An 8,444-nucleotide genomic window follows, 5' to 3' on the forward strand; every position below is an offset into this window, starting at 1 on the left:
TCTACCAATCTAAGTTGATGTTATCCACCAAGAGAATAAATAAGTTTTACATCATTATGTGTCCTCATACAGTCATACTAACTGAACTCATCCTATGTATTTTTTCCATTAACTCCTGTTAGAGCTTAGATTGATTAATGGGCCATATTGGGGCCATACACAAACCCTAATATTTCTCTATATATACTCTTGTACTCTTTTCTTAATTGATATAAAAATTATTTCTCCTATTCTCACATGGTAACAGAGCACTTGGTTAGACTCTAGTGGCCACCCAAAATCCTAGCCGCCGCCGTCGCCGTCGCCGTCGCCACTCCAAACCCTAGTCTTCAACTCTCCACCGCCACCTTTACCACTAGCCACCGCTCATCTCTCGCCGTTCCCGTTGTTTTACGGGCACTTGGTGATGTTCCTTAGCCTTCACTAGTGATGCCCTTGTCTTGTTATTGAAGGATTTGTCTCTTCGTCGTCATGTCTTCGTCTCATGGGTATGGTAATGGCTCTTCTCGTGGTGGTCGAGGAGTCAGTTGTGGTGATTCTCGGGGTAGATTTGTGTGCACCTTTTGTCGACGAACGGGCCACACTGAGAATCGTTGTTGGGATAAGCTTGGTTGTCTGGTAGTGGTCAATACTAGTACAGAGTTGGCCAATCCGTCACCTACTTGTGGTGCTGAACAGTTCATCACTATCTCTTGGGCTGACTTTGCATGGTTCCAGCAGCTACAAGGCACAATTTCTCATGCCATAGTCTCTTTTCCTATTTCCTTAGGTAATGCCTTTCTTGCTTCCAGGGACAGTTCCTGGATTATTGACTTCGGGGCCTCCTCTCATAACCGGTACAAAATCTTTTGTTTAAAATCTTTCTCCATCTATTTTTCCTTCTTTGATAATTGCTGATTGAAGATCTTGCTTGGTGTCCGGAGAAGGAGTTGTGCAGGCTTCCTCTCAACTTAAACTAACTGATGTTCTTTTTGTACCTGATTTTCCTGTCAACTTGCTATCTGTTTCTGCGATCACTAAACAGTTGAATTATAGTGTTACTTTTTTCCTTTTATACTCGACTTTTTAGGATCTGCGGACGGGCAAGAAGATTGGTTTAGGCAGTAATCATGGTGACGGCGTGTATACATTAATCCGTGATGATATTCCTTGTGGTTTGGCAGCTTCTATTTCGGACACTGAGTCATCACTCATATGGTACTGTAGATTGGGTCATCCTTCTCTTAGTCATCTTCAGCAGGCTTTGCCTTCGATTCAGGTCGAGTCATTTCAATGTGAGTCGTGTCAGTTCAGTAAGCATCATCATGCTACCTTTAAATGTTCTACTCTAGTGTCTAGTCGGTCGTCATTTGATCTAGTTCATTGTGATGTTTAGGGACCTTCTAGAGTCGCATTTATTTCTGGTCATCATTACTATATTGTGTTTGTTGATGATTGTTCCCGAGTGTCATGGGTATATTTGTTAAAAGACCGTCGATCTATTGTTGACGTCCTTCAAAAGTTTATTTTGGAATTACAAAATCAGTTTTCCACTGTTATCAAATGTCTTCGTAATGATAATGCTTTAGAATTTGTATCTTCTGCTGTAAATTCTTTATATGCATCCTTTGGGATTATTCATCAAACCACCTGTCCACACACATCTCAACAGAATGGGGTTTTGCTGAAAGAAAACATCGTCATATCTTAGATGTTGCACGCACTCTCTTTGTGGAGCGTAATGCCCCTATGTATTTGTGGTCTGATGCTATCTTAACTGTAGTATATCTTATTAATCGCATGCCTTCTGCACCCTTAGGGGGAGAGGTCCCTCTACGTCTTCTTTTACATGATACTGAGTTGTTTCGCTTGTCTCCTAGTGTTTTTGGTTGTGTTGGTTTTATTCAGGATTTAACTCCTAGTTTGGATAAGTTGTGCCCGCGTGCGCTTAAATGTGTCTTTGTCGGATATTCCCGCACCCAACGTGGATATCGTTTGTACCACTCGACTAGTCGGAAGTATTATGTTTCTATGGATGTTACGGTTTTTGAGTCTCAATCTTTTCTTGCTGATTCAGGTTCTCACGATTTGTTGACTACATCGTCTGATATTGTTCTCCCTATTCCTATTCCGGTCACTCCACCTGTGCCTGTGTCTGTGCCTAGTGTAACACTTCCTCTCGTAGATCCAAATGATGGCCGTTTTGGACAAGTTTATCATTGCCGCCAACATGTACCACTGCCAGATCCGCCTCCTCCGATTGTTTCCCCGGATGATGCAGACCCGTCTCTTGATCTTCCTATTTCCTTTTGCAAAGCTATTCGTTCTTGTACCAAACATCCCATCTCACTTTTTGTTTATGATAATCTTCACTCGTCCTTCCGCACATTTGCTCTTTCCTTGTTTGCTGAGTCGATCCCCAGGAACTACCAGGATGCACATATGCTTCCACAATGGCAAAAAGCAAAGGATGAGGAAATGGAAGTCTTGAGATCTCGTGGTACATGGAAGCTTGTGCCTCGCCCTACTGATACCAGCATCGTCACTTGTCGATGGGTCTTTTCTATCAAGCACAAAGCTGATGGTACAGTTGATCGCTACAAAGCACGGTTGGTGGCCCGTGGTTTTACTCAGACTTATGGTGTTGATTATGTTGAGACTTTTTCGTCAGTTGCTCGTCTGAATTCCATTCGCATTCTACTGTGGTAGCTATGAATCAATCATGGGCACTCTGTCAACTTAATGTAAAGAATGCCTTTCTCTATGGAGACTTAGTTGAGACAGTGTTTATGGAGCGACCTCCAAGGTATTTTGCTCAAGGGGAGAATCTAGTTTGCCAGCTCAAGAAAGCAATATATGGTCTGAAAAAGAGTCATCGTGCATGGTTTGAAAAGTTTAGTGTAATTGCAGTTGTAGATGGTTTTCATAGGTGCAATGTCGATCATTCTGTGTTCTATAAGAACACTTCATCTGGGTGTGTTTCACTTGCGGTATATGTCGATGACATCTTATTGACGGGTAGTGATTATCAGGGCATTTAGAGAACTAAGGAGCATTTATTGAAGCATTTCGTTACACGAGACATGGGATGACGAGGATACATCCTTGGTATTGAGTTTGCATATGTCAAAGGAAAGATGATGCTTTCACAATGGAAGTATGTGTTGGACTTACTTGAGGAGACTGGTTTATTGGGTTGTAAACGAGAGAGTACACCTATTGAGCAGTCACCATCTTTCTAGGAGGCATCATCCCCAATTCTCAAATAACTAGGTCAATACAGACGTTTGATTGGCAAGGTTATTTATCTAACAGTTACTCGCCATGATATATCTTACGCAGTTAGACTCTTGAGTCAGTTTATGCATGAGCCACGAGAAGTTCACTGGCAGGGTTCTCTGAGAGTGCTTGCATATGTTAAAGGAGCTCCTGGCAATGGTCTTCTTTACAAGAATCATAATCACCTGGACATTGCAGCCTATTCTGACTCAGAGTTATGCTCAGGGCATGAGGAGACAGTAAAGTCTCACGCTGTTTTTTTGTACGTATGTTAGAGGAAACTTGGTTACTTGGTGAAGTTAGAAGCAGAATATGATTTCAAGATCGAGTGCGGAAGCAGAGTACAAATCAATGGCACAGACAGCTTGTGAGATGGTTTGGAGGAAGTCTCTTCTATTTGAGTTAGGATTCTCCATCATAATACCTATGCAGATGTTATGTGATAATCAGGCCGCCATCTTCATTGCAAACAATCCAACATTCCATGAGCATACCAAGCATGTGGAGGTTGATTGTCACTATGTTTGTGATATGGTATTAAAGGGAGTTATGTCTACACCATATACTCAGTCATCTGTGCAATTGGCGGATATCTTTACCAAGGGTTTAAGTGTTAAAGTCTTTAGTAATCTATGTAACAAGCTGGGCATGTTCGATATATATGCTCCAGCTTGAGGGGGAGTGTTAGAGCTTAGATTGGTTAATGGGCCATATTGGGCCCATACACAAACCCTAATATTTCTCTATATATACTCTTGTACTCTTTTCTTAATTGATATCAAAATTATTTCTCCTATTCTCACAACTCCATTTTTTTTCATGGCTGTTTGTGTTGGAAATAATCAAGACTTGGGTTGTTTGGATCTAACGCATAGATGTCATCATACTTTAGTTTTAAGTTTGTGTTAGTTTATCTTGTAGATTTATTTGGATAAGATTATCATTTAATTATGTTGATTTGATTAGATAAAAAGAGTATTTATTTTTTGCATTTATCTCGATAAGATAAACATCTCATAGCTTATCTAGATTTTTTTGTTACTTTATATATACAGCTTGTATCCTAGTTTTTATGAGAAGTAATAAACCTGTGAGATTAAGAGCTGTGCATCCCTCCTGTCCTTCTCTTTTATTCTTCTTGTTTTTTCATTTCAGGTCGGCATCTTCTACAGTTACCCCTATTCATGAAGCAATTAAGGATTGAAACATTGGACTCTTTTTGTGGAACTTGAGTTCTCATACTGTGATGGTTTATGTTTGAGGTGTATCAACTCTTCTTTGTAGTTGTTACTCCTGTTGGTACATGTGGCATGCAACTGATTAGGAACATCTCCCCCAACCCAGAAATGAGGTATCATCACTAATTTCTATCTCCACTAACTTCATCTTTATAAAAATGCTGGGAATAAAATTGTTTATTTGAGTGGTTGAGTTGTCTTTTAAGCATAGTCTTAAGTTGAAGCACCTGCATTAATTAACTAGTTTGAGGTCTTAGCTACCGGTTCAGAAAAGCAAGAACCTTTGTATTTCTTTAAACAATGATGCTGATTCCATGTGCACTTTAGCAATGCTTTTTGTTGATTTACATAAGAATAATTGTCTTGGTGCTTGCATGCCTTGTTGCCTTATAATTTGCTAAAACCTTTTTTTTTTAATTCAGTGTCAATCAAAGCACATAATTTTCGAGGATGAGATTTCTCCGCAGTGTGCTTTCAGGACCTCATGGGAATTCTCATGGTAGTTCTCATGGTGGAGCTAGAGGAGGACATTTTCACAGAAGGCTGAGACCACCTCCGGTTCACGTAATCACTCATCCTCCGGCTTCTAACTTTCCAGTCAGGGAAGGTGTGTCATTTGCGGAGGTTATTCGGAACTCTCAAGTCTCAGAATCTCTTCCCTTTGGGCTTGATCACGGCTGGCTAATAGTGAAGAAGAAGGGAAGCTCTCATGTGGCTTGTGAGATTGTTCCACCTTTAAAACGTCGATGATCTCCGGAGATTCGTTATAGCTGCACTAGATGCCTACATCCAGGTCATCGGGTGGAGGATTGTAGACATTAGCTAACATGTCACCATTGTTTCGGTACTAGACACATTACGGCAAATGCCCCCGCAGAACCCACTGGAAATCACTGCTGAATTAGAGCAACGTCGAGCTAGACCAAAGAAGTATCAGAATGTAGCGAGGCCGTTGATGCATGTGTCTCCCAGATCTTCTCATGCTCAATTGGATTCTTCGATACTGTGGGTTTCTCTTCCAATTTCAGAATAAATAATCAAATCTAAAGAAGAGTTAAGTAAAATGGTGGTCATAAAAGTCAGATCAGGAAATGCCAGTATTAAGACTCTCTTTGTGGCACTTTCAAGATCTTTTAACTTGGAGAACTGTGGGATTATTGATAACTTCATCCTCATGAAGAGCTCAGCGAGAACGGCTGTGATGTTCCATAAGTGAGCTGAGTTTCCTTTAGCTCTCACCTAGGACATTGCTCGATTTCTCTTACACGGTGGACGGTCGAGCTTGGCTTGTATACTATTGGCGCCGGTGACTACCATTAGATTCGCTTGTCAAATATGCCTTTGTACTGCTCGAATTGGGACTCGATAGTACGGTACTGCATCCCCTTGCTGGGCTTATATATGTTCAGAAGAGGGATGAGTCTTCACTGTAATTCCTCTGAGTGTTAGCGCATCTCAGAAAAACAATAGCCTTTCTGATGGAGATCATTATCAACATTGGCTTTAGGAGTTTCAAAGTTCTACTTGAAGACAACGACATTTTGGCTTTACGTTCAAAGGTGGTTAAGGTTTCGGTAACCACTGCACAGCCATCACTAGCAAATATTATTCAAACGTCTTCGTTAGACTGGGATGTCTCTTGCAGTAACATTCCTTTGCCGAGGCGAAGCACACATAAAGTTCATAGTGATTTAAAGGGGAAGAAAATTGTATCTCCCATCAGAATTTCCGGGAAGTCCGTGGAGCGTAGCTTCGGACTAGATTTACCGACGAAGGAGAGAGAAATCTCTGACCATTCTCTAGTAGCGCCGGATTGTCCCCATCTTCCTTTAGCTTTAGGACAGAGCTCTGGCGAGCTTCTGGAGCCTAGAAATCTCATGAACTTTCTGATAGTGGGTGCAAGTGCCTGTAAGTGGTAATCCATACGAGGTTCGTGATTGGAGAGAAGTGGGCTGGTGGTTTAGTGAGTCCACTCAACGCGGGCCAACTGTGTTTTACGTCTCCACTCATGCACGTGGATCGCATGGTTACTTGTGTGTTTGCATGAACTCATACGATGGATTGCTATCACTTTAAATGCATGGATCTTATGCATGGATCTAGATTATATTTTCTAATTTATTTTGTTGTACTATTCCTAGTTCTCTGTTCTCTCTTGTCAGCCCCTGTCATCATTGTTATGTAGAATGTTGTAAACTTTTGAAAGGAGTAAGCAAAGTAGAAAGGAGGTTTTGCCGTAACTCTCTATTTTCATGCTTTGTTCTTCCTGAGTGACTGATTTATCCTTTCAGTGCCAAGGGTAGTGACATCTTGTGCATGAATAGGACTCGTATGCCAGACAGTTTTACAACAGCCATTGATCAGCCTAGGGATGTGCATTCCCAGCAAGGCTTTGTCTCCATGTAGATGGAGCATTCTGTGCCTCGTGATCAGAATACTTTAGAGGAGATGAGTATTGATCCGTTGGATCATCCTCAAGTTATGATCTCAAAATACAATCAAGCTTTGCCTTTGATTGACCCTCGGGATAAGAACTCCAAAGATGTGATTCCCTTGAATTCTCTGAATGCCTCTTCTCCACCTCAGGATAATGTTGCAAAAACAGATATTTCTTCAATTGGAGTAGATAAAATTGATGTGCCTTGGGATGAGGTCTCTTTTAATTCAATTAATCCTAATGTTGATAATTTTTAGTTATCTCGGGATAAGGATTGTCCTGCTTATTGTTCGGATCCTAAAGCTAGGGACAATCCTACAATTTTTTATAATCTGACTGGGGACATTCTGGTTCCTGAACATACAGAGAAATCATTGAACAATCCTACCAAAATAAGGGATCCATTTCCTGTACATCAAAGATTTCTTCCGCCTGCATTTCCAGTTCTAGAAGGGTATACATGGCTGGTTTTGCATGGGGGTTGAACTTTAATTCCTAAAGTCCTCTCTAATAAATTTACCCCCAAAGATCAGTCCACATCTGATCCTATCTTGGACGACCCGCTCGACGAAGAGCTTGTTGATTGGGGGATGATGATGATGATCAGGAATACTTGGAGGATGAATTTGTAGAAGATGTGAATTTTATTGAAGAGAACACTACTCTTGAAGCACAGGAAGATCACTTTCATGAGGATCATTTCCAGGAGGATAAGGCTCCTGCAGATTCAGGTGAGAAAGTTCTCGATCTGGATTCTTCAAGGATGTTAGAGTCTCTTCGTTTACAGGATACTAAATCCTCAAATCTCCCAATTTCAGGTCCTACTTCTATTATAGTTATAAGAAGTGACAGAATAAAATGCCCTCAACCCGGTGGAATGAAGTAGTAGGATTTCTTCCTTACCCACCTAGATTTGCCAAGAAAAACAAATTCTAGAAGCCTTTTTTAAACTCTTCAATATTAAATTCTTGGTCCAATGCTCAGATTCTTAATTACATCAAATCATGTGGTGTGATTTTTTTGGGACTCTCCTAACCACAACCTTAAATGCTTTGAAATGTTAAGAAAACATGAATTTGATAGATTAGCCCAACTTTCCCATGTGGAAGATTCCTCTGTTAGATTTGTTGACAAGACCCCCAACAATTCTTAATAAAAGTTCTTTCTTGAAATGTTAGAGGGTCTGGGTAGACTAGATAAACGTTACTTAGTTAAAGATTGTTTACTCTCCACTAGAGCAGTTATTACCTATTTACAAGAGACCAAACTTTAGGACATTCATAGATCCCTATGGAGATCCATCGGGGGTCGGTTTCAAGATTCCTTTCGCCTTTGTTCCAGCTATAGGTACTACAGGTGGTATTGTTGTTACTTGGGATAAATCTCAAGTTAGTAGCACCCATAATTCATGCAGGGACATTTTTCCTTATAGTTGAATTTATGAACTATTTAGATAACAAGGTCTGGTTTTGTACTTCAGTTTATGGACCTATTAGCAGATCCTTAAAGAG

This window comes from Dioscorea cayenensis, chromosome 2, assembly GCF_009730915.1.
Source record: "Dioscorea cayenensis subsp. rotundata cultivar TDr96_F1 chromosome 2, TDr96_F1_v2_PseudoChromosome.rev07_lg8_w22 25.fasta, whole genome shotgun sequence".
NCBI lineage: Eukaryota > Viridiplantae > Streptophyta > Magnoliopsida > Dioscoreales > Dioscoreaceae > Dioscorea > Dioscorea cayenensis.